General features: G+C 40.0%; 1 protein-coding gene across 5 annotated transcripts in view; it reads left to right on the top strand.

Annotated features, from left to right (window-relative positions):
- Ptx1 (pituitary homeobox homolog Ptx1) overlaps window positions 1-26,455 on the top strand; it is a 141,737-nt gene that overhangs the window by 99,280 nt on the left and 16,002 nt on the right. The window lies entirely within an intron of this gene.

Below are 26,455 nucleotides of genomic sequence, written 5' to 3'. Positions count from 1 at the left end.
ATCAGTCCGTTTCCCTTGAGTCAGAACCAGAAAATATTGCTTTATTTTGCATTTTTCGGTCCTTTTTGGGTTTTAGGTCATTTTTCTGTATATTTTGCTGGTTTTATTGCATTTTTTGTTTTCATTTTTGGGGTTTATTTTCCTACTCCTCTGTTGTTTAGTGATTTTTAAATGCATTTGAAAGCGTAACTTACATATTTAAATTTTCTGACATGGTCTTTCTATCAAGTTCGCCATTAATCGAAAATACGGTCAATGGAAAAGCATAATATTATTTTTAACTGAAATGTTTGCAATGGATTCGATAACAATTGTGTAAAACTTAAATTAGTCAAGTTAGTAGTTTTAAACCACCAAACATCGCGTTTGTCAAAAAATCAAGCTTTAATTTTAAGAACGAAAATTATTTTTAGGTCATTCTTTAATAATTTTAAGATCACTTTATAGGTCATTTTTCGAGAATTTTTACGTCATCAACTTCTGAGCTCTAAATTCATAAGGCATAATCTTGGTATACGCCTGAAATTGATGTAATATGGGTTCTCTCTCTTGCTCAGCGTATCTGAATCCATTCGTTGGTGTGCACTTTGAGGTTCTCGTGTGCGCTATCGTGTTCAATTCTCAAGCTCTAAATGGCGAGGTTGACAAAGGATAGTGAGGAAAATTGGGAAGTTAGAGGCAATCCCAACTTAAGAGTTGATTATGAGGTATTATGGGCTTTTACTTTTGAACCCCCCCCCCCAAATAAGAGTGTTTATTTTTTTTTTGTCAGAAAGGGAAGTCGTTAATATTTGAAGACAGAAGAATTAATATACCCAAAACCAGTTCGGGTATTCTGAGAATGTAAATATACGTACTAAGCGTTTCTAAATTATGTGTAAAAGTTATCATAAGATTTTATGACCTAGGTTAGAACACAAGGCAATATTTTACTTTACTGACTACTTTACTGACCCAAGAAAACTTACTTCCCAAACTGAAATCACAAATACGACATTGAATGCGCACCCCCCCCCCTCCCCAAAGCAAAAATCTTAATTCGCCCAGTGGTTGTGAATGTCAGTCTCGCTCTTCTTGTTTCGATGTCAAAACTCGGTCTTAGATTTCGTCTCGCCCTCATCTTCAGTTTCAAAATAATACTCTAAATACAATAAAAAATAAAATAAACTTATTACTATAAAGTAAGTGAAGGACTCCTAAATTTTTGCACGTTAGGCAGATACAATCACTCATGTACCACTCGACATGTCTGAATAAGATCTGTACCGGAAGGAAAGCAAATTTGGCAAAAAAAAAAAAAAATATATACATTACATTGTATTTCACTTGTCTGGAACAAGACGAGAATATCTGACACAGTATCTAGTCTCGTCTCAAATTTTGAATGCTGGTCTCGGCAGCTGCTATGACGTGGTAAGGTGTAAGATCTGAAAGCAGGGAGGGTGCACTGAAAACCTACAATTTGGCAGAGAACAATAAATGAATGAGTATGTGTAAACATACTCACGATTTGAATCATTGAAAACATAAACCGATAAGCTAAAATAGATGTCACGTTTCTGTTAAGAAAATTTTGGGTACTACATTATTGACCAACATGAAAAAGTCAGGGATTTTCAATTTCTCTTTTATGGTTTTTCTGCGACCAACCATTTGCAACATTAATGAACCCCTTCCCCTACCACTATATCGAATCTTAAGCTGATTAAATAACTCGTCTAACAAACTTCTTATTACAGTTATCTGTCGATATTTTGATTGGTCGGACAGCGAACTTTTTTCCCCAACAGATTGTAGGAGTGGTTTTTGATCGAATGGTTTTTAATGTGAAGTAACTTCCTCTCTTTCCTTTTGGTTCAAAAGAAGCGACATTCTCTCAGATGGCTATTCAAAAGTTATCAGCCTGCGAAGGAGATAACCTATTACGGATAACTAACTATCTGATAACATTCGAGTGTTCCAGATAACACATAGATCTACTGACAAGTCCTTTATTACCTCCAGCGTCACGGAATTGCAGCAAATGTAATGGTAGCCATTGCATTAAAGTTGTGCATTGAACGCTAACACATGTATAAATGTGTCATTTTTTTAAATAGTTTTGTAGCACATTCCATACTTCGAACAATTCTTTGCAAAGTTTTGCCTACTTGCCTTTTCCATTCCTTTGTATTGAAATATAAGTTTCAATGTTCTAAGTTCGTTTCATGTTTTGCAAGCCTGATAACGCATTTTATAGTGCCTACATGTGCCTATTTTGAGATTTATTACCTACTTTGCATAATCTTAAATAAAAAGGCCTATTTTTGCTTATTCGTGCATTATTTCGTTACTTTAACATTCTCAATTGAAGAAAGTAATCTGTTTTGTCAGGTTCCCCGACATCCAACCACCATTCTTCCAAAACTAGGGGGCAAAAAAATTCAGAAAAAATACAATATAATACCAACAATTCAAGTTAATAAGCCTGCAAATGACTCAGAAAATTAACATGTTCAGTGCCTATTTTGCGGCCGTTTTTCATTATAATAGGTCATCTTATGCGACTATTTTCATAATTTTTAATGCCTATTTGCCTGCCTATAAGTCCGCACCCTATGTAGTGATCCGTTTATAAACTGATCTCTATATCCCACCAAGGGAAATAAGGACTCTAAATTTTAATTTGGTGCCTAATTAAATCTCTCGGATTCCCCTTTCTAACGACTATACAATTCAGAGTTCTTATAATCATGATGGGAAATGTGGATGTTATCTAGAATTTATTGTACACTGTAAAAAAAAAATGACCGTAATTTTACGTTAAATCACCGCTACCGTAAAATTACAGTCATAAAAACACTGCAGTAACAACAAAAATTGACATCATAAGGACAGAGTGAAATGGAGTTTTGCATATAGTGAGAGTTACAATAGTGTAAAAATGTCATTAGTTGAATATCCATTTTATGTACTTTTACATTTTTAGTATCAATGTGCACTTCTTCAATAACTTTGCAACAGTTCTAAAACACATTTTAAATTATTTGTCATCATGTAAAGTGTTTGTAATTTACAAGTTGAATTCATTGATTTTAAGTTTCTCGTACTTACGGCGAAAATACTGTTGAATGGACTTACGGTGAACCATCAGAGCATTTTACGGTGTCATCACCGTATGCAGGATCAACCTCATGTTCCTACAATGCAGTCTTAAATATTCCCGAAAATTCCAAAGCTAACAATCTTCTTTGGACATCGGCTATTGTACGTCGATTTTCTACCTCTTGGTTTAATTGAAACGACGAGGATGAATGAAGAATGGGTGAAGGGACAAACACAAGGTTCGAACATGGGATCTTTGGCTTCGTAGCGCGTTACGCTGACAACTCCGCCACGGAAGCGAACTGTCCTTGGCTATTCTGTTCCACAATTTATACAATTATCCCCACTGAAAAAGTTATTAAACTCGTTATATTTTGCGGAGTCGCCACACACAGCCACGGTGTAGCGCGGGGTTCCGGGACCGGAATCGGGAAAAAAAATTCCCGTCCCGATCGCGACTTCTGGAAATGAATTCTCGACATTTCGGGATTCCGAGCTGTCGGGATATACCGAATGATCATTTTAAAAAGTTGTTAATTCTCGACGTTTTCTTCATTGCAAGTGTCTGGAAATTATCGGAAATTGTTAGTTTTTATTCCAGAAATGGAAAAACAATCACTGAAGGTGAAAATGACGTGTAGAATTCGAGCTTTCCAGAGCTTCGGGAAATTGCGAATTTTTCCCGTCCCGAATGTCGGGATTTAAAAAATTTCCTGTCCGGTTAAAAAAAATTCTGTCCCGCACACCCCCAGTCGTGTCAATCCCCATTCTCTTTCGAAGTTTGGAACAGAGATTTCAGTGCTTGTCAAATGGGCGATAGACAAGGCGCCCGCTGGATTTTTACTCGGGGGGGGGGGGGGCAGAGCCCTTCAGTCACATGAGCTAATTATTATTATTAATAATTTACAAATTATAAAATTAAAACTAAATTGAAAATACTTTGGCGTTGCATACAAGTTTAGACTCGAATCTACTATTTAAATAGAAATTGCAATGGCCTTGCTTCCTTTCCAGAAACATCTATCACTTTGTTGGTGAACAGTTCTGTTTATTTTTTTGTACTTTTTCACAATGTACAGATATCAAACAGAGACCACTTCATCTACTGTCCCTCATGGTAGCCCATACTTCTAATTTATGTTTTTACATGCCGAAGAGTACTGTAAAAAAAAAAAGTAATAATTCAATATGACTGGTTGTGAGTTATCAAGGTCAGATCCGGAGTTCGGAGGAAAAAAGAATCTCGACTTTTCGTAATCCAGAACACCCAAAAAATTCCAAAGGATCGTGTTTAAAATAGGTGAATTCTTGATATTTTCTGCACCATAAGTGTCTGAAATTTCTTGAAATTAACAGGTTCTTTTTTATTTCAGAAGTACAAAAATAATGACTTGATATGTATTTTTCGCGCTTTTCATCGTATCGGCAAATTTAGAAATTTTCCCGTCCCGGGAAATGGAGATTTTTTCAGTCCCGAATGTCGGGATTATAATATTTCCTTCCCTATCCCGTCCTGATCCCCCCCCCCCCGCCCAACACCTAGTTACGGCAGTCAACATGATTCTGTTGCATCTTGTGAAAACGTTCTCTCGTTATACACGTTGTTGGACATGGCAGTAAATCGCAGAAAACAATATTCCTTGCAATAAAATATCGCTAGAATTTCACTATTCGAAGTACATTATTTTTTCCCAAGAAATCCCAGAGGGGAGAAAGTGCCCCCTTACGATCGCCCTTAGCGATAGAACTACACAAATCAGTGGTAAACACATAGGCGTGCGCAGACCCTCTGATTAGGGGGGCAAAAGTCTTGATGAAATTTCAGTCGGGAAAATAAAAACCTAATTTTATCTCACTGTTTAAGTTTCATTGCATCGATGGGTGTGTATATACACCCCCACACAAATACACACACACACACACACACACACACACACACACACACACACACACACACACACATACATAATCAATTCATCCGCCCCATAACAAACCAACAGCATAAATCATATAAATTTTCCTTTTCCTCCAAACAATTGTTCATGTATTTACGAGAAATCCGTTTAGCAGCAGTACTTCTCTCTCTCTCTCTGGTAATTTGGAATGTATTACAGACAACAAATTGCGAGCGAAGCGAGCAATAAGACTTTCAGATCCAATTTTTTTTCAAAATGAAAACAACATTGATTTAATATGTCGGAAAAAAATCATGGAGCGCCATGGCATTCTCTTTTACATTTTTTTCATTTAGATCTTTGGCGTCCAGGGCCAACTTCCGCCGACCCCTCGCTACAGCTCTAAACTTGACAAAACTGCAAGAAAATCAGGCATTACAAGCGAAGCGATGAAGAAAATTTTGCGAAATGTATTTTTATTTGTATAAAATTTGAAATCGAGTGGGCAATTGCAGCTCTGTGCCCCCCCTCCCTGCAGGTGCTCTTCAAGACCGGGAAAAGTAGCGGTCGACGGAACTTGCTCTTGGCCGTCTGGAAGAAATAATGCAAGAAAGACGTGAAAACTAATTCCATCTTGAGTATCCTTTTGTCTTGCTACTCTTAGATTCTGCTAGTCTTGCATTCCTTTACTTCCATGTTTGCCCCCCTAAAATTGATTTTCGTCCAAGGTGGAAGGGCAATGCCCCCTGCCCCACTGTGGTTGCGCCACTGCACACCCTTTCCCCGTAGTTGCTTTGAAATTTCATCGGCTTGAAAATACTTCATTTTCTTTAAGAGTATAATATAGCTTAATAACGGCTATAATATTCCTCTATCCTAAATTTCTAGGTGAAAATATAATAATATAGGGGTATGGACGTCTGGAAGGAGGGCAAGGATGGCCACATCTCCCCCTCAGAAAACGAATGAATATCAACCTACATTTTCACACGTATAATTTGATTTCAGTCATAATAATTTCCATTAATTATTGTAATGGGGATGCAGGAATGCGATAATTTCAAATTCAAGAAGTGTTTTTTGAGGGGTTACACTATTATCGGGGTAATATGCCTCATAGTATAGTACCTTGCTTGTCCCTCCGTGGAAAAAATCTGCGGACATCCATGATTAGGGGGGCATTTGCCCCCCCCCCCCGTGCGCACGCCTATGGGTAAACACAAGATAAACTGTGTAACAAAGGTAATAAACAATATCTTACACTTACAGAAACATTCTCTGAAGGTAACGTTTGCGATAAGCAGTGGACAGGTTCTTTGCGTAACGTAGCGCGAGCCGTGCATGTTTGTCCCTTGATAGAGGCCCATTCTTTTATCGTTAAACAAGGGCTGTGTTTGGTTTCGTAAACGATCCGCGTGATAAACCAATCATCGCGGACCAACACACGACGACGCTTTCCCATTGTATTCGGCTGGTGGTCGGACGCATCCCCTTGCTTTCGAACGTAGGTTCATCCCCAACCATCCCCTCTTCCCTCTTTCCACCCCCTCCGCCAACCAACCCCGCTCTACAACGAGCAGAGAAGCTCGGACAAGATCAATACCCTGGCACAGCGCGGGTTTTGTAGGAAGGCCTCCTGTGCTCACACTTTGTCGTGCGAGACGAACATCTTGCATCCTGGTGTTTCCAACGTTAATTTTACCTCACAACCATTTTCCTGCTTCGTTTTTAGAATGTGCATACCGGAATGTCCAGCCACTCGCGATTATCTGGCATGCAAGCAATAGTTCCTGGATATATTGGGTACAAGGTTGTGTAAAGTGATATTTGAAAACCATGTACCTTCATCTGGAATAAAAAGGAGACAACTGCATCCTGAAATATACTCGCTTCTCTGAATGATGTTCTGTGTGTTATCTATTTCTTTCTTTATATCTCTGTCTCTCTCACTTCTCTTTCTTTCTCCCTTCTCCGCTCCATTTTTCTTTCCCTTTTTTCGTCTCTCACTATATATCTCGGCCTTTACCCTTCGCAAGTAGGTATTATATTGTATGCTTCCCATCGAACTGAGGGCTGTCATAAACAGTTATGGCTAAGTAACCAAATTTCTGGCGATTCGTCCCAACTATAAGCTAATTTATTTTATTTATTTATTTAACAATATTCCAAACAGACCTCAGCCATTTCTCATTGGAATGGAGTATATGATGAAAACAGCAGTAGTGAAAATAACAGAAAAGTATTACACATATGTAAACTAAATTACATTAAAAAATAAATCTGAAACATACTTCAGGTGCAAACTCGAAAATGTTTTCAAAATTAATCTAGTTTGGAAGCAGTTTACGTATCATTTAATTTTTATTTTTGTTATATATTTTTTGCGTCGCTTTTCTGCCACTTTCGGCTAATCGCGACGATGAGGATGAGTGATGATATGAAATTGATGAAGGGGCGCTCACAAAGTACACGCATGCTCAGGCCGGGATTCGAACCCGGAACTCATGGCGTCGTAGCGCGATGTCATAGCCGCTCCTCCACGGAGGTCAGCAGGTTTTGTATGTAATGTACAGAGAATTGGTAAATATTTTTGGATATAGGATGTGACTCATTAAAGGCACATACCTACCTCCAAATTTATTTGTGAGACTGACCCTTCTGGCACTGGCTCTAACTGCCACATAATCAACTTGACATTTGATAAGAGGAAACCAGTAATTGGTTTACTTGTAGAACTCGTTCGTACCATTACTCCAGATGTCCATTTTCCATAATGAACATGTAATGTATAATGTTAGAGCATTGAAAGAGAAGGATTCCCGAAATAAGGAGCAATAAAAATCATCTGCATAACCTAAATCGAGAACAGGAAGATATAGGATGTAGTAAGAGAATAAAAATCATGAAATGTAATGTGATAATAATGCAAGAATGTGCAGTCGTAAATGACAGTTGTGTAACGGAATTAATGCATTTACTAGAATCAAGTAAGTTTGCCAGTCGCGAAGTTATTACGAAAAAATCAACAGGGCAATCGTTCCCGAGACGTTTAAGTTAGCTGGCGCGAAACTAAATGTATTTTGGAGGAGGCCTATTCCTGGGGAAAGTGTTGCCAGACGCTGGCAACGGAACAGCAAACCAAATAACCTTTAACCGTATCTCTTCGTTAAATTTGCTCTTTATTTATCTTCAGGGTAATAAAACTTTGAACTCTTGGCTGTAGCGTGCGGGGAATCTGTTTTATTTGGGAGGGTCTTTGTTTTTTTATGTGCACAGCGACATTCCTTTATTTTTGCTTGAAGCAAGTCTGCTTGCACCTTCCTGTACGCGAGTGTGTGTTTTGGCGGATACGCGTGGGATTGGAAGACAAAATACGCAGCACCGCGACAGACTTTATGTTCAATTGAAGTCACCGGGCTGTCTCGTCTTCACGTTGAAGAGTACGTCGCAAGGGAGGAAAAAGTATGTTACTTGGGCGCAACGGTGCAACCTTGGACGTTTTTCACGCCATTTCTCTTGCGACAGGCAGTTGTTTTTGGTAGTTGCGGCGTCTGCTGATAGGTGGCGTGTTAACTCCAATAGTTTTTTTTTCACCCCTCGAAGACGTCTTAGCGAGAGTTAATTTGTTTATTGGTCTCTTAGTTCTGCAGATGGATTAACAAGGACGTACAGAATGAAAGGCGAAGGTAATCGAGTTGTTGGGAAACAGGAAGCATATCTCCCGCCCCAAAGCAGTGAAGCTACAGAAGGGGAAGGGGTTGCAGTTGCCCCGTGTACGTAACAAGTTAAAGTAGAAAACAGGTGAAAAACATCATGGCGCCTTGTGAATATATTGGGCCTTATTAATTTAATTATTGTCAGTTCGCCTCTCTCGCAACACAACTATTTCTGGTAAGAACCTCGTTAAGTTAGTAGGTACGTATTGCTTAAAAACAGGTATTGCATACGGATTATGTAATGAACAAGGTGTAATGAAAATAATGTTTGGAAGTGTTTTGAAAATCGGAAGGAGGTTAAAATCCGGAAACATACATTTAACGTTCTGGTGAAGTACAAGTTCCCCTGCAAATAGCCAAACTGAATCTCTCCCCACCTACATCTGCTAACATATTAGGCTATTATGTATTATTTGCAGTAGGGTTACAGTTAAGTTTACAATTTACTTTGTACTAATTGATTGATTGATTTGGTTTATTTTTATTTATCCTTTTTGCCATTTTTGGCAAATCGCGAAGATTAGAATGAGTGATGATACAACGAAATTCATGAAGAGACACTTACACTGTTTCACCCTTCTTTTCTTCCGAGCGAATAAAAGGCGACCAGAGTTTCTTCTTTAGGTAAGAAAACCTTAGTGCATATATTCACCACCGCCTAGTGACCAACGTCGCTGTAGTTGTCAGCGTGGCCCTTTGCATCCCAACCCGGTTAGACTCCACGAAGGCGACGTGATTGGTCGTTAGAGGTGCGTGCTTCCTGCACGTCACAACAGATGCATGGAGCAGCCAATCAGGCAAGAGTACCTTTAAAACGTGTCCGCGCTTTTGTGCTATTGGAGGCCAGAAATGGCGGCGGCAGTACTTCAATAATAATTTCTCGGTGCGTAAAACATGACGCAGGACCAACAGCCCCCCTTTAACTTTAACACACTCCAAGGTGTATTTGTATCCTTCAATATCATCTCTCGAACGTATAGTTTACACAACACTGACATAGGGTTAAAGTTTTTTTTTTTTTTTTCCGGAGAAGAAAAGATCTCCCTTAAGGAGCCTATCATGCGAGAGAACCCCAGATCACTTTAGCCGATAACCCAGCTTTCATCAACTCAATTAAACAATATTTTAAAGGAGCGAAAAATTAGAAGGGGGAGGGGGGAGGTGATACGCCTCGCTCCGAAATCCAAAGCATTATCGCAACTTCGTACATGATTAGTTTCGGGTGGTGGAGCCCTCGAAGGGGAGGCGCGGGGGGAGGGGGAGACCGGGACTTAATCATCGGAGATGGAATATAAAGCGGTTCGTTGGGGGCTTTGCCATTTCAAGTTCGCTCGGAACTGGGAGTCCTCGACCCCGGTCCCCCCACCTTCCCCCCCGAATCTGATTAAGCTTGTAATAAAGGGAACTTCTCCTTGCCGCTTTTCGAGCTTCTGATCCCCCCGCCCACCCACACTCGCGCACCAAGTTTTGGAGCTACCAAATCCTGTTATTATTCCACACCATAATAGCGGGATGAAATGGGAGACGTCGTGAGGAGCAAGAACAAGCAACAGAGTGGGACTCCCTCCCTCCCCCCTCCCCCACCCCCTTCAACCACGTACATACGGAAGAAAGGGGGGAGGGAAGGTGCGCAGAATAAAATCGCCTCTTGCATCTGAATTACTTTCGTTCGTAGGGTTGCCAACCCATGGAACAGTGTTTCCATATTGCGATTGTGCTGCACATCGAAACGAGCACTGCTCTTGAGAATATTGGGAAGTTTTGGGAGATACTCAAACGCTAACATATGCTCAATTTTGGTGTAGATGTAATTTCAGTATTAAAATGGAGTACAGTCGCGACCATAAATGTGGTAGTGTTGAGATTCAAATCAGTGTGAGGTGACGTAGGAGTGGAACAGAAAAACGGAGCAAAATCGAGGCAAGACCGAGACTTCCTGCCCGAGTCTCGTCTAGTTAGTAAATTTAAACAATTAGAATGCAGAGGATATGAAAATATAGCTTAAATCAAAGGGTCTCCCCGATGCGCAGTGCTAACGTCGTCGCCTTGTAAACAAGGGTTCGATATCTGGTGGAGGACATTGTAGAGTAGTGTACGTTCAGTCCAGATCAGCTCATTTGATCGTAGAGTGGATTTAAACAAAACAAACTTGAACGGAAACCGCCACAGTTGTCCTATCTCTCTTTCCCGCTATATTACTTAAAATTACCATTTTCAACCATTCTTCGGACCCCCTCCCCCAAAACGCGCTTATGAGTAGAGGGGAAAGATGTCCAGTGTGCCACCCTCCTCCTGCCCTGTGAAGCGAAAGAGGCTTGGCAACCAGGAAGCAGGCAATCTTTGTCGGTAGTCGCGAAACCTTAAGATTTATGGCTGTGGTTTCCCATTTCGAAGGGGAGATGAAGATCATCAAAGGCTCTCACGGACATGAAATGCGTTAACTTGAGAACAGCTCCAAGTAAGCGTGACGCAAATAGTTACATGCACAAAAAATTGCAACAGAAGATAATGAAGTCATTCATTTTTCTTTTTTGTTGTTAATAAAATTTATGCTCATGTGGTACAGTGGGATACACAAGTATTGCTCGGAAAATTGCCCATGACTATAGGTCTCGCGCCACAACTTGAGCTCTGGGGAGAAAGTATTCGAGTTGACCGAGGCGGCAGTGACAACCCTCATATTGAGTTCTCCGCCCTTCAAAAGCAGTGTTTGCAACCGCACTAATTTCTTGCTATTCTCAATATATGTTACCAGGAGGCCTGTGATAACCAAGAGCATTTCTTAGCAAAGCTGTATATATCCTACGTTCTTTTAATTGAAAAAACAGTATATCGACCTTCTAACCTATTACGGTCATATTTGCTTTGTACGCAATGCCGCGAGCTCCTCTTACCCCCTTTCCTTCTCTCTCCTCTTCGTAATGGAAGTTATTGGGTTAAAACGTCTGTCCACCTCTCTGACATCATCAATGCGTGTATACGTCTCTCCTCGATATATATATATATATATATATTTCACTAAGGGCACCAAATATTTTACTTGCAAACTGTGCTGCGTCGATGGTTGCCATTAGAAGCCTCTCCTTCCTTTTCCACTTGGTGACACTGCCACGTTTTGGCACCGTATGATGTTCGTTTATGTAGACTACGTTTCGTCTAAATGGGAGGTTATTTCAGTCGTTTACCGCCAGAGCGTTGACCGCTCAGCGGCCCCTTCATGCAACAGGTCCCGGCAAATTGCGTTACGAGAAGTCCGTAACAGAAACAGCTTGTTTTGTAATATTTCCACTTTTCACAATTTCAGTTACAATTACAATTGAAATAAGCACGTACCTTGTCGCAAGGATGCTGGAAAAGGTGTCCTCCCAAATACAAATATTTCTGGCACCTTATTTCTGACATCTAATCTTAGATTAGACATCGCTACTTTATCCTCAGTTGACGGAAAGGGAAGACAGCATCCCAGCGCATAAAGCAAACCGAAAGCGTAAAATGATATTTAATAGTAATAATAATGATGATCACTAACCTCCTATGTTATAAGAGATGTTGAAAATGACCTCCTTCAACAGCAATACAACACGTTTCTTAGGTTCAAGAGATCCTGTTTCTCAAAATTGCCTGACCACTTTTCTGCAAGAATTCGTTTTCACGTAATTATCGTACATAAAAACTTTGCTCAAGACTATATTCGTTTAGCTAGTGAATAGCACACTAACTCAATAACACAGTATATACAACACGCGTACTGATAAATGCAAACAGAAGTGAACATGAGCGTACACTCGCTACGTCTTGTAGCCGACAGTGTTGCTAACCATTTTTCGGCAATGTCTCCACAGACGTAGTCAAAATGTCCCTACAACTGACCAAATGTCACTATGCCAAGTAAAGCGACTAAAAAAAATAACACCTCATGAGCATGCAAAACAGAAGATAAAATATACACATTTACTTACCAAATCTTTCTGCTCGGTGCTTCCACAATTAATGAAGGAGCGAATTTACAATACAGGACCCCTCCCCGATTTTTGTAATATTTCGCATACTCATTAATTGAGGCCTCCTAATCACGAATTTGAAGTTAACATTTGGGGGTCACTTGTAGAAATTGCAAAATAAGTGAAACTGAGCGGTCCGCGATCAGCACGATTGCTCATTATTTACCGGAAGATTTTGTGTTTCCAATACTTAAAAAACGAAATATACATTCCTGATATTACTACAACCCCAAATTTTAACTATGTTTGCCTATCCTAACCTAACCTAACCTAACCTTACCTGAATGGTTGTGGGGCTATCCGTCAATGGTTTGTGGGGCTACCCGTGTATGGTTTTTCGACCCCAAATTTTAACTAGGTTTGCCTTGCCTAACCTAACTTAACCTAACCTTACCGAGAATGGTCAGTGGGGTTATCCGTGAATGGTTTTGCGCTAATTGCGATTACGAACCGATAAAAAAATCTTATTTTCGTAGCACTTTAACGGCAAACGTTCATCATCGAAGACGCCATTTTCGTTTCCTGCAATTTTACGATCGATGTACTGTTGCCAAACTTACCTGTAATCAAATCAGTCCACATCCACATGTTCTTCTATATCGTGATTGTCACTGTCACATGTAAGCGCCTTCTTTGGTCAATATAAAGAAATCCATAAGTTTATTAATTAGCCCACAGCCATCCTCCTGCACACTCCACCTAACAATCTGTACAACATTAACAACTTTTTTACTGTTCTCTTCCGCCATTCTTACACGATCCATGCTCTCCAAGTATGAAATCAACAGTGTGGCAACGCTGTAGACAGCGTAACTAATTGCGAACGTCAATTGTTCATATCAACAAATATAGCTACCATACTTGTATACGGAGAATCATTGCGAGAATTGAAAAGCTTATTTTACAACTTCTACACGTTAATCAACAAGTTTTTCACCTCAGCCCAATATGTTAACTTGAGATAAATCATCACGACTAAGTATTTCGTGAGTATAAGACGTAGCATAGAAATTACAGAAGGGCCCGGTATTGTAAACTCTTGCCTTAATGAATAATAGGGGTGTGCGGGGCAGAATTGTTTGGGTCGGGACGGAAATTTTTTTAAATCCCAACATTCGGGACGGGAAAAATTTGCAATTTTCCGACCAAGTCGGGACATTTTTGGGACGGGAAATGTTAGAAATTTCCCCAAGCTCTGGAAATCTTGAATTCTACACGTCATTTTCACTTTAAATGATTGTTTTTGCATTTCTAGAATAAAAACTTACAATTTCCGGTATGTTCCAGAAACTTACAATGCAGAAAACGTCGAGAATTAACGACTTTTTAAAGTGACCATTCGGTATTTTCCGACTGCTCGGGGTCCCGAAAAGTCGGGATCGAGAAGGGAAATTTTTTTCCCGAACCCGTTCCTGACTTTTCGGGATCCCGCACACCCCTAATGAATAACGTTGAGTCGTTTACTGTTGATTATGTTATTTCAAGTCATACATGCTGCTGCTGTGAAGAGATAGATGTTGGTTGGTGATGCTGCATTTCCTGCAGTCTTGAACAATTCTAGTCCCATTTTATTTCTCTTTTTTGTTTTTGTATCACTTAACATTGAAAATATTCTTTCCGTTTCCGCGTTAGAATGTGACAATGTTAGCACTACTTTCGCGAGAGTGGAAATGTTTTTAAAAAAGACCTTGCCTTGAAAGTTCTTGGTAACCGATAACATGTTTCAAAATTCTGATGCAGATTTGTTAGTTAGTTCTTTTTTCTCCTCCTCGCTAAAGTATCCAGATAAACTAATCCATTCATTCCAAACCGAGCATGAAAAAAGTGCAACTGACTGGCTAGTAAGCTTTGCACCTTTGCACAATAAAATTTTATTTTCCAAGATTGAAAAAAGTCCTTACGTTTTCCCTCATTTGGCAAAATCTGTCCCTACGGTTGGTATCACTGCCGACAGGTGTCGCATTCGTGCAGTATGAAGCGCCCTCTCGCGTCCGACAACTCCCCTGATAAGCTGCCGGCGCTCTCGCGACAACTGAAGATAAAGTAGCAATGTCTAATCTAAGATTAAATGTCAGAAATAAGGTGTCAGAAATATTTGTATTTGGGAGGACACCTTTTCGAGCATCCTTGCGACAAGGTACGTGCTTATTTCAATTGTAATTGTAACTGTAATTGTGAAAAGTGGAAACATTACAAAACAAGCGGTTTCTGTTACGGACTTCCTGTAACGGAATTTGCCGGGAACTGTTGCATGAAGGGGCCGCTGAGCGGTCGACGCTCTGGCGGTAAACGACTGAAATAACCTCCCTGTAGAGCACGGCTCTTCCAATGTTTGGGTAGTCATGAATGAATATCTCTAAAGAAATCGGCGCGCACAACAATAATATCTGGTTTCTCCATCAAAACCCTCCTATTGGATTCCGTTCTTTAATAAGGAAAACAAAGATCAAGTACACATTTCCATAATGTGACCCCAAATCTAAAATTGATTTTTTCTCTCTCAACTTCTTTGATAGGTGTAGGTACAGTATTGTCCACAACGTAAATATATCTTGCAAGCCTTCTAATAACCCCTTTTCGCGGTTTGTGGCGGAGTGGTTAGCACAGTGCGCTTCGACGTCATTCCTGGGTTCGAATCGCTGCATAGGCATGGGTGTTCTTTGTGATTGTCCCTTCATCAGTTTCATCTTATCATCAGTCATCCTGATCTTTGCGATTAGCCAAAAGCGGCAGAAAAGCGAAGTCAAATAAATAAAATCAATCAATGAATTAATAACCCCTTCATCCAAATTCGATTAATAGATTTGGTTTATTTTACTTCGCTTTCCTGCCACTTTTGGCTAATCGCGAAGATGACGATGAGTGACGATATTATGATATTGATGAAGGGACACGCACAAAAACACTACCATCTACAGGCCGGAATTCAAACCCGGGGCTCCTCACGTCGTAGCGCGCTGTGCTAACCACTCCGCCACGGATATCGGCGAGTATCTTGGGAAACGTGACTTCTCTATTTCTTGCCTGACTTCGCAATGCAGAACCCCCCTTTTCCGAATTATGCAAATCTACATCTAAACTGAGTGACCAGTTAATTGTTTACATCAGTAGATGGCAACATTGGAATTTTGCTCCAGCAGCCTGCCTTTTTCCTGACAAAACCCACATGGCCCCCTCGGATTTCCACTTTCGCCAGAGCTCAAGTTGTCGCGCGAGACTTATAGTTTCATTAAGTGTTCTCTTGAATATTACGTGTTTTAAGTTTCAATTCTTGAAGCTATCATTAGGTAAAACAAAGTGCATGAAAATAGTGATGGACAATTCGATTGGTAATGTTTATGCACACCACTGTACAGTCACGGAAACTTTGTAAATTGTACCTTCTAAGGAAATTTTTTCGTCTTTTATGCATTTAAATACAGCAGTAATTCTTGAGACGGCCGGTTTTTTGAATGTGCGATGAAAGTTCGGGTTGGGCAAATAACTATAGAGGTTACAGCAATTTGGGTTTTTTCCATCTGCGGTCAGCTCCTCGACTGGAGGTTAAGTAGCACTGAACTTGATTCATGCTTCATCTGGAGGTCGACGAGATGATTGACTAGTAGTTTGCGAATAAACATGGCTGCCTCATCGGAAGATCGATCTCCACCAGACAGTTTCTCAGGCTCATTGAACGAGAAATAATTCAATAAAAAGTTACATTGGTGTAAAAATAAACTTATTGTGTTTGGCAGAATTCAAATGACGTGCGCAGTAATATGTAAAACAAAGGAAATGGTCGCCAGACTTTCATTTGTGTGCACCTACTGGTGACATCTGTCCTATCGTGAATGAAAACCCCAAGTGGCAAGCTGGTAGTGGGTAAGGGCAGCAGCTTGAAGTGCGGGTGTAGTTTTATTTCGTTAGTTCGAGTCCTACTGCTGACTTTTTTTTTATTGTTCATTTATCACGATTTAGAGATCGATTATGTATTTTATTTTGCGCGATCCTAACGCACTTATCAAGAATTGTTGCATTTTTATATCGTCCAGATAGAGATAGTGTGTAAAAGTTGAATACAAAATGTGAATGTTCAATGGAAATATTTAATTTCTCCGTGATGTTACATTCTCCCGAGAAAAAAAAATGTACAAAGCGGATATATGCTTCTAGTCGAAATATACGTGCAAGATGAAAACACATTAATTCCTAATTAGCTAGATACAGTTCTTTATATTTGATGTCGTCTCTTTTGTACTGTAGGAAAGGATAATTACCACATATTTGTACAAACCATTTTGTGGTTTGTGAAGTCGATCTGTTTTAGGAAAAAGCCAGATCTGTAGTAACTGTTTTCCCCTTGTATGTGTTTCTTTGCAGCAACGGGAGACGCGCGCGTTAAGTTTTGCTGTATTTACAATGTAAACAATGAATTTCAACAACCGCATGTGCCTGATTGTAGTTCTACCTTCTCACACCAGGCGAAATTTAATTTGAATTTACGCACCTAGATGTGTCATCGAATTTCTCGCTCAGCATTGCAAACTCAACTCACAATTACGAGCCGAACTTACGGTCAACGAACCTTTGGTTATTTTTACATTGAAAAGCCCGGTGTTGGTTAAGACTGAAGGTGAACTCCAACTGGTGGTTGGCTGACCAAAAAGTTGATCAGACATTGAAAAACCGGCTCTTAAGAGGGATGCATTTCTGGTACTGATAATGTAACACACCCACAATGCACAAAACTTGCACAGAAAAAGTGTGGGAGGGGCAGTGACGCTTGAAATTCAACCCTGCGTTCGGTCCTTTAACTTTCTCTTAACATTAAACCCATCAACGCTTTTACAATATTTACGGGAAGGGATTTGCGGGCCACACGTTCATAGATGAGCTTTACAAATAACTGCATGGTCTCTGTACATTCACTTACTGCACTCTTTTCTTACGAAAGAACATATCAGCATGGGTAACTTTTGCAAAAAGCAGTCACGTTCTGAACTGAGGTTAGTCACTGCAACGCAACAAATAAACATAATTAAATAATATTGTGTGATGTTTGTTAAGCAAAAAAAAACAAAACATTTTAACAATTCACGCACATGAATGTTCATTTACCCCTTCAATGAGACGACTCTGATTGTTTCTTTCTTCACTAGCATGTAAATATTTGTCTTGAAAGTTGATGAGGCTACTCGCAGACAGCTTCGAAGACGTGAGTCGGTCAGTTGATTCTTCAACTTTGATTCCACATTCTTTATTTTGGAAAAATAATATGTTCGCAGGCATAAGTGGTACCAAATAGAAGGCAATGAATAAACATGATTGTACAGAACAGGAAATTCTGACTCTTTCACATATTTTGAGTTTACTGGTTCCCATTTTTTTTTATGTATTATTTTATTTCATTACGACTTTAGCGGACCTCTAAATTACAGCCAGGTGGCCGCGGGTTGAAGACTACTGCTTTAACCCTTCCCGGTATGCAACGTGCCAAACCGTTCTGCATTTTCGGTTGCCTGCTTCTCAGGTTTGGATGTTCCCACAGTGACCCCCCCCCCTCTTTTTCCATCTGTCGTGAAAGGTAATTTGTCCCATGTGCACGGCACGTCCCTTACATGAAGACAAATAAGGGAAACAGGGTTGGAATAAGAAAAGGTGTTTAAAACAAACACAAATCTATCTCTAGATGTGTTTAAAACACCCTCCTTTCTTTTAGAATTTAAGGGCATTTGGATGAAACACATTTCTACCGTACTTAACGTACAGTCTTAGAAAAAAATACCTGGGCCACGGGACGTAGAATTTCGTAACGTCTTAAAGCCTGTTGTTTATGCAACCCAAATAACAAAATATTCGCTTAAGTTTGCCTGGTGATTCTGAGTTCTCGGGAAGGATTGAGCTTTGATAGCATGAGTCACATGACTCGTGCCCCAGCCGTGCTACGATGCCTCCAGAAGAAAATTTCAGGAACTGGTTTCTTGACAAGAGCTACTCGTAAGGAAATACTATTCTTTCAAGTGATATTAGAGTCATTGTCAAGAAGGTTCGCTGAAATGATGGTTCTCATCACAGACCACATGCCACACGTTAATTGTTTGAGTCCAGTTCATGCACTGGACCTACAGATTAAAATGGGATCCGAACCAAATGTCCCTCTATTTGGTATTGAATTCGGAAGCCTTTCATTACATGGCGACATCAGAGAGGCAATGGAACCCCTTGAGAAAGAGATAAGCGAAAATTGCTACGTGACAAACCATATTTGCCCGTAAATTTTAAAAATAAGACAATATTTTGTACTGACAGTTTCGAACCGTGGGAGAGGCATATATTTTTTTGTACCATCGTCCATTTCACGAGTTTATAATTCTTCCTCACCGACACGAGTAACGCGAGTGGTAGAAGAAAAGCGAAGTAAAATAACTGAAACAGAAATAAAAGGAAAAAGCGAAATAAATGTTATTCATAATATTCTGCAGTCACTTGAGTTGTATTCACGGGATGCTATCTTTAAAGAAAGCCGTGGTCTCTTCCTTGTCTTTTTCGCTTCCTTTGTGCCCGACCCTGTGGCCGAGTGGTTAGCACATCGCGCTGCGACGCCAAGGGTCCCGGGTTCGAATCCCGGTCGGGCTTGGTTGTTTGTGAATGTCCATCATCAATTTCATCATTTCATCACTCATCCCCATCTTCGCAAATTAGCCAAGAGGCACAAAACGCGAAGTAAAATAAACTAAATCAATCAATCAATCGCTTCCTTTGTGCTCTTGCTTCCCCCGTCACGATTGGTCTAAAACTAATTAATGCGACGTTAATTAAACAATCCAAACGACGAAACAATGCACAATCAACTGCACAAAACAACATTCCAAATGTTTTCGAATCGGAAAACAATTGAGATGCTGTAAAATGACTTAAGATGCAGTAATAAAGTGGGAATTTGGTACCGTATAGAATTAAATCGGTCGATTTGATTGGATGTTTGTTATTTAGATTTGCTATTCTTTCACTTTTGGCAAATAGCGACGATGAAGATGAGTGATGCTATGATGAAATTGATGAAGGGACACTTACCAAGGACACCCACGCCCAAGTCGAGATTCTAACCAGGGACCCATGGCATCGTAGCGCGCTGTGCTAACCACTCCTCCATGGAGTGGACATTATAGCATATTTTGTGTGCTCAATTGGGATCAATCAATGGAATGAATAGGCATATTATATGATTAATAAATTCATATCATAATATCACGTCATATTATTCGGCACGGAGTAACATCAGAGACATCCAATTATTCATTTTTGCCTTTCAACTAATTCTTTGAATTCAGGTTAATCACAACAATAAGATAAATTATGAAGCAAATGATAGTGAATGTGGGATATTGACAGTTATTACGAATTACCTGACAGAAACAACATTAAGCAGGCTCGGTGGTCAAGCTCATTAAGTGATTGACATTCGATATCGTCGCCAAAGTTCCCGGGTTTGAGTACCGTCCTTGTCGGGGGTGTTTGACTATTTCGTCATCAATTTCATGTAATGGTCACTCGTTCTTATCGTCGCGATCATCGAACAGGGAATAAAAATTATAAAAATAAATACGATGGAAGAGTACTTATTTCATCTCTCACGAAATCTCCTACAAAACCGGAATATATGAAATACATGTATATTCATTCACATACATTTTCGATTTCTATATTTAACTAATCGAGACCGAGAACGGGAGAGCAATTTTCAATTCGACAAACCGCGAGACGAAGAAACTGTCAAGTCTCGTTTCTTCTTGGCACCTCCGTAATCGAGTTGTTCTGTTTGTCATTGGCTTTGTATTGGCAATTATTGTCATTATTCTTCCCCTGCAGGTAAACCATAACGATGAATTATGATGAAATGAAGCAGATAAAAGGGCAAGAACAAGAAAGTCATGCCTGTTCGGGACTCCAACCCAGAACCTTTTGTAACGAGATTTGAAATTCTGGAGAAGGCGTCCGTGTTTCGCTTGGTTTTCTCTTTCCTCTACTTCTCTTATATTATCATACATGTATAATAAAAATGGATCTGATACGATATGTTGCGATTCATAATTGTGCTGGTTAGATGCTACAGATGTGAACTCCAACCTGCAATATATTATTCCCTTTTGTTTCGTATCTGGTTGAACATGAAATTTTCTTACACTGTGACAATTTCTTTCTTAGTTTTGGTTTGGTGCACAGATATGGTAATCTGGACTCGACCTTCAGTTTAAAGTGGGATACTAACCACTATGTGCATCCACCGTGTATCAAACCCGGGATCCACTGATTACAAGGCGACGACGTTATCACTACGCCATCGAGGAGGCCCCATGACAAAATGTTATTCACTCGATCTCTACCATAATTTATTTCAGCATTTACATTTTCGTTTTCTTCTTCTTTTTTCCTTTTGTTAACTACTCTTATACAACTCATTTTGCGTCTTCGAATTTCTTCTTGTTTCAGGAAAAAATAATACATGCAGGCTGTATAAAAATCTCCCGTTCAAATAGATAAAACGTTCACTCTCGAGAACTAATTTACATGTTTATCACTAACGTAACCATTAGGAAACTATTGAAATGTTAACTGATATAACTGCAGATGAAACAATACTTACAGCCACTAACGAAATATCTATTCTTGTGTAGCCTCACAGACAACAAGTATCTGGTGAGTCATTCACTCTTGCTGCCTACGGGCGAAGGTCACTGAACTAAAGGGTGGTGGCAAGCAAGCAGGCTTCTGCTCTACCAAAGACGAGGTCACGTGTTCCAGTTATCAATGGCGTACGAAATAAGGAGGAACACAGCTATCTGACGTATATTTTGGTCCCGTCATTGCACGTAGAACACTTTATCGTCGTGGCCTTGAAGTTCCCTCAGGGCACTCCTACGTAAAGGCTTCTCAGCTAGAAGGATATCTTCCCCATTGAGTGGAGGAAAAGTGGGTGCGTATAGAGGTCCTTTAACTTTCGTATTCTTTTTCATTTCAGAACCCGTGCTGTATCGTCGACTTAATCCAATCTATCCGATGTAGGTTTTAGGTTCTGTTTCTGTTCGGTTATTTCACGTTGTCTTCCTGCTTATGTTATTCGCGACGAAGGTTCTGGATTCAATAATCTGGACAATAGCGGGATTGTGTTGGTTGCTTGATTTGGTGTCTTAAGTCCACTTTATGTCCTGTTAGGCTAATCGTGAATGGACCTACAGTTTAAAGGGGGATCCGAACCACTATGTTCCTCCACCGAGTATCGAACCCGGGATCCCTTAATTACAAGGCGCCCACGATCCCACTGCGCCATCGGGGATTGTGTTCGAAACGAATGAATCAAATTTGAGTGATATGATATGCAACCATTGGAAGACTATTGAAAGAAAAGCTATGGGAACCTGCCAGTTTTTCTACTGCAGACAGGAAACCATAAACATGGAAGAGAAGCTTATACTATTCTATGAAACCTGACGCTATGTGCTCGAATACGTTAAACAATCTCTTATATGATACATATAGGTTTAAAAAGGTCGAAATACAAAGATTGTGTGCGCCTCACTGATGGCGTAGTGGTAAGGCCTTGTAATCAAGGGGTCTGGGGTACGATACCAGGTGATCGCACATAATGGTTCGGATCCCATTTTAAACTATATGCAGTTCAGATTAGTCTATCTGTGCCGGTGACTCAGTCGGTAACGCGTCTGACTACCATGCTATAGGCCCCGGGTTCGATCCCCGGCCGGTTCAAGCCCGGGAACTTTTATAACGTTGGAAGCGGCCCCGGCGCCCACCCAGCGTCGAATGACATGGGTACCTGGGGGAAACCCTTGGGGTAAAGGCGGTCAGGGGCGTGATGCTGATCACATTAAACCCACTCACGAACGAATCAAGAAAGTGTGGGTCGTTACCCCCACACCCCCACACCCCCTATACGCCTTCATGGCGTAGCGCTAAGCACAGGTGAGAACTTTACCTCTTTTTTTTTTTTTTTTTTTTTTTTTTTTCATAAAGTGGACTTACAACAAAATTTAAACTTGCGATAAAGATTATGATAAGGTATTAAAGAATTGTGTCTAACACATTTTTTTATTGTTTACCAATGACATTGTTAACTAATATTCTTAATTTCAGTTTCAAGATGAAATCGGCTACGAAATAAAAGGAGTGGGTTCATATTTCTGTTACGAAATTCCACTTTTGTAGTAGACCTGTGCCACACTAAGGTGAGACATAATAAACAAATCTGAGACACTTTGGTTTGGTTTGATTTGCTGTTTTAAGTCCACTTTATGCACAGTAAGGCTAATCGGGACTGGACCTACAGTTTAAAGTGGGATCCGAACCACTTGTGCCTCCACCGGGTATCGAACCCGGGACCACTTGATTACAAGGCAATGACGCTACCACTGCGCCATGGGGAGGCCCCTGAGACACTTTCAAAGTATTAAATTGCTATCTACGTATTTGGGAACAATCTTTCAATAAAATACTTTTTTTGGACGCGTCAAATCATAGTATTTAATTCCTGTTTTAGCAGCTTTAAGAAACCTGATTTGGGGGGGGGGTTACAAATGCCCTTTCTGCTCCCGTCAAGTTACGCCTATGACAAACGTCTGATAGATTTACAATTGGGAAAATCATAATTAAGCGTGTAGTTGAAAACAACCTATTTTCATATATTGCATGCAGCTCTACTTTTTCTGCAATGTGGATCAAGAACTGGGGACGTGGAGAAGCACAACACTCCACGTACCCAATAGTCACGTGACCCTCTTTGCTTTCCTGTCATGTTGACCTTCGCGTGGAACACATTTCTCTGTGTTAAGACGGGCAAAATCACCCGATCATCGAAGGGTGCAATATGTGTTGCCTACCCTCCTGCATTACTTGCTCCTATTAAAGCCTTATGGGGAAGAACTTTTTTCCATGACTGTACATATATTGTTGTTAATGTAGTATTTTAATTCATTTATAATAAAAAAATATGTAATGTTTCTGAAAACCGTATAATCATCACGGAGTTAGAATGAGGACTGGCAATCGTGCAATAATCTGAACCATGTCGAATAGCTAGTCGAGAGATTTTCAAATAACGTATTTATCTATTTCAAATATATACCTACTATCGCACATTTCTGTAATATTAGACATAGAGGTCAAATAAAATATTATCTGTGTTAATTAAAACAGGCACATTAAACAACTTGGAAGGAATTATTTATTTAATCAGAACTTATTAGCTATGTAATATCTACCTTAACATAACAGGGAAATAAATCTAGATTTCCGAAGTTTATTTTTGTACAAGTTCGTCCCCGAAAAGTATAATCATCAACCGTAAACTCAGAAGTCGCTATTTTAAACTTTTTTACGTTCTGCCGTTCGAGAAACACGGTTTCATGTGTGATATAGTAGAAATGCACGTTGAAGAACGTATATGAAAAATCCAAGTAAAAACATTTTTTTTTTTTAAAACAGCGGCTTTTTATAGTAGTAGGCCAATATTTGCAAATTGCAAAAATAGCAAATTTTAGTTTACTTGTATACAGAAAGACATGATGAGTAAGCCATCTTGAACTCGTGCTTAATCTGAGGTATGAAGCACTAATTTAAAGCAGATAGTGCTTTTCCTGCCATTTCCAGAGTTTTGTTCTTTGATCATTTCAAGAAAAAATATATTTTTAAAATCTCTGAGAAAAATATATGCCGAGTTTGAGTTCAAAATGACATATCGGGAAGAAAATGGGATAGCATTTTAAAAATATTTCGATATTTAAGGAGCAAGCAGGAAATCTCCTGGAAATCGGCCGTAGACCGGGAGCGCACAAACAAAAGGCTGCGTGCGCTTGTGGTTAAAAATATATACCACGAGTGCACAAAATCCATGGCGATGTTGCCACGTTGTGTCAACTGTTTTTGCACACTGAAGACAGATCGCGGCTACAAAATTACTGTAGAACCTTCCCTAACCTAACCTAACCGACAGGCATTCACACCAATAACGGAATAGAAGCGTTGTTTTGTTATAATAAACATGTGTAATACTTCTTGATATTTGACTTTTCATGCAATTAAATGATCCTCTACACAGGCCAGCCATTACACAATCATAGATGTGGCAACGCAGCATTGGATGTTGTGGGCTCGTGGCACCTTTCGTATACCACGAGCGCACACTTCCACATTGTTGTCCCCTAGTGGACTGCACCCGGAAAATCAATCTTAGTGAGCAACGTCATTGAAAGAAGTTAAAAAAGAAACCAAGCTGACTTTTCTTCAACCGCAACTAACAGATTTATAGACGATTTTATGTGCCTATAGCTTGTGTGGATATTTTTTTGCGATATTAGCAGTTTCAAAATATTAATATTCTGAAAATTCAAATCCGGGAACTTTTCTAACGGTGGAAGCGGCCCCGGCGCCTACCCAGCGTCGAATAACATGGGTACCTGGGGGAAACCCTGGGGGGTAAAGGCGGTCAGGGGCGTGATGCTGATCACATCACCCCCACTCACGACCGGATCAAGAAAGTGTGGGGCGTTACCCCCACACCCCCTATACGCCTTCATGGCGTGGTGCTATGCACAGGGGAACACTTCTGAAAAAACAGCTTTAAGATTTAAAACTAGATTCTTACTCCTAGCATACCAAAAAATGAAGTAATCAGAATATCGAGAATCAAATTTAAAATTAGTTGGTTCCATTGGTTGGATGAAAATTAACTTCGCCAGCTAGCTTTCTTTACCTTGCACTGCCGGTCGGAAGCATAACCATGCGACACAGCCTGCGCACTGCAATGCGAACCCTGTGGAAGAAAAGGTTCAAGTTGTTCCTGCAATGGTCTTCTTCAGCAGGAGCATACGGACCTGGAATGAAGACCGTTCCAGGGAATGAATTATTCAAAGCAATGCACGTATTCGTAAAAGGAAGAGAATGGAAGCGATCCTCTAGTAGAGTATTGGATCGTTCGAAAGAAACGGTGACAACGTACAAACCGCCATGCAGCTGTTTCTTCTTCCATTGTTACCACTACATGCTTATGCGGTGTGTCTGTCTGTCTGCCAGCAGATCCGTCCGTGTCAACTATCGGCATCTCAGAACCTAAGAGACTTACAAAAACAGAATTTTGCAAACTGATAAGACTTCCCAAATAATAGCTCCATTAAACGTAAACCAACTTGTTGGGTCCGTTAATTTGGGCGTGAGACAGAACAATCGATCAAGCAAAACCTATCAATATATAGATATATACGTATAAAGGTAGATACAGTAGATACATAGGAAATGGTCCACCCTTCTGTCCATTCGAATAAAACAATTCAAAGAAAGCAATCGATGCGGTAACTGAATCCATGCAAATGTGAAAGTTAAAGAAAACTGTGAATTCTCTACATGATGCGATCTCGACATTCTCTACATTTGTTTATACTACTCAGCAATCGAAACCAATTGAATACACATCGATTTCTCAGAAACTACTAAACATGGAAACGTAAAACCCGGTGACAGAATCATGTAACTAATATTAAGCTTGCATGATATTAAAATTAAAGCATCTCTATGAGGAAGTTTATAGTAGTCAAGGAATTGGAAGTTAGCAATCTATATATGCAGTGGCGGTGATTAAGGGGCATGGGGGGCAGTTGCTTTCTCCTATTTTTTGCATCTTATAGTTGAGTCGTTGTATCAACCGGTGTCCATTCATAGCGTAGAACGCTTATTTTGACAAAATCCTGGCTACTTCGGGCCGCCCCTAGGCCAA

The sequence above is a fragment of the Lepisma saccharinum genome, chromosome 11, assembly GCF_977018435.1.
Source record: "Lepisma saccharinum chromosome 11, izLepSacc3.1, whole genome shotgun sequence".
NCBI classification, from domain to species: Eukaryota; Metazoa; Arthropoda; class Insecta; order Zygentoma; family Lepismatidae; genus Lepisma; species Lepisma saccharinum.
The sequence above is the reverse complement of the archived record's forward strand: the minus strand, read 5'-3'. Positions and strand labels throughout refer to the sequence as shown.